We start from the raw sequence: 1,801 nt of genomic DNA on the forward strand, positions 1-1,801 counted from the left end.
GGTAATACCCTGCCAATCCTATAAAACTCCGAACTTCCGTTGGGTTTTCCGGTCGTTTCCATTTCGAAACAGCTTCCACTTTAGCTGGATCCACTTTAATCCCATCCTTAGAAATTATATGCCCTAGGAAAGTCACTTCTTTTAGCCAGAATTCACACTTGCTAAACTTAGCATATAACTGATGTTACCTCAGGATTTGTAAAACAATTCTCAAATGTTTCTCATGATCTTTCACATTCTTAGAATACACCAAGATGTCATCAATGAAGATCACCACAAATTGATCCAAGTAAGGCTTAAAAACCCTATGCATTAAATCCATGAAAGCGGCAGGTGCATTGGTTAACCCAAAAGGCATTACTGCAAACTCGAAGTGCCCATACCTCGAGTTAAAAGCAGTCTTAGGTATGTCCTTCTCCAAAATCCTCAATTGATAGTAACCTTGCCTTAGATCCAACTTTGAAAACACTACCGCCCCTTGCAGTTGGTCAAACAGTTCATCAATGTGGGGCAGTGGGTATTTATTCTTAATCGTAACATCATTTAAGCCTCGATAATCTATACATAACCTCAAACTCCCATCCTTCTTCTTTACAACAAAACTGGGGCTCCCCACGGGGAATCACTCTCTCGTATAAAACCCCGTTCCAACAAATCCTGTAATTGTAACTTCAACTCCTTCAACTCAGCTGGAGCCATCCTGTATGGTGTCCTTGATATAGGTGCTGTTCCCGGAGCTAAATCAATTTTAAAAGCTATTTCCCGTTCCGGGGGTAGAGACTCCAATTCTTCAGGGAAAACATCAGAAAATTCTTTCACTACCGGTGTGTCCTCCAGATTCACCTTATCGTTAGGGGTATTAATAAGAAAAGCCAAATACCCTTGAGCTCCCTTATTTAACAATTTTCTAGCCCAAATTCCCGAAATAAGTGCAGACGAGGCTAACTTACCCCTTACATCCAGCAAAGCATGGCTTATTTAATAATCACTTATCAGGTTCAAGTACTACATATCACACCAATCCAACCTATCAAATAGTCATGGTCCAATAGGGAATTAATCGCGTAATCAGATAAAACAGGCAAAAGGCTTGAAGTCGGACGTAAAGTCCCAGACATTTGGAAGAAATTCAGGATATAGCGAAGCTTCAAATCAAAAGTTCATCCCTGGTGGTGCTGGACAACACAACAAGCAATGCCCCACCAGAGAGGTTCAGTTCAACCGCTACAGAAGAATAGTAGCCGGTCTACAACCACACCAGTACGAATAAGTTCAAGAGTAGGGTCAAAGCAGAGCAAAATACTTCAGGTTCATGGTGTATGAGTACGAACAAAAGTATAAGTTCAAGTTCAAGTGCAAGTTCAAGTTCAAATTCAAGGGTCATGAGTACGAGTAAGAACACACTGGCCTAACCTCTGTCCAGCAATTCACATTCTTAAACAGTCACAAAATTCAAGTCCACATTCCATATATTCAGTCAAATTAGGTCCATTGAGGATACGCAAGAGCACACTAGCCTAAACAGGTTCAAGTCTCAAGTAAGCTCAGTCTAATCGGTTTTAGGCAGTTCGAGTTCTCTTACCAACCTACTGCAATACTTTCGGAGTTCAAACTTCCTAAGATTGAAATATTGGCACAGAACCAATCATAACATATGTTGCGCACAAGAAAATCTCACCAAGTTTCCGGTTAGGTTAATCCATTATACACTAGTAGATCGGATCTTCGGGTTTATGTTCGATTCATATTCAGTACTAGGGACCTATTAAATTATATGAAACTGTCTATCAATTTGTCTCAC

Source organism: Coffea arabica, chromosome 10c, assembly GCF_036785885.1.
Source record: "Coffea arabica cultivar ET-39 chromosome 10c, Coffea Arabica ET-39 HiFi, whole genome shotgun sequence".
Lineage (NCBI taxonomy): Eukaryota > Viridiplantae > Streptophyta > Magnoliopsida > Gentianales > Rubiaceae > Coffea > Coffea arabica.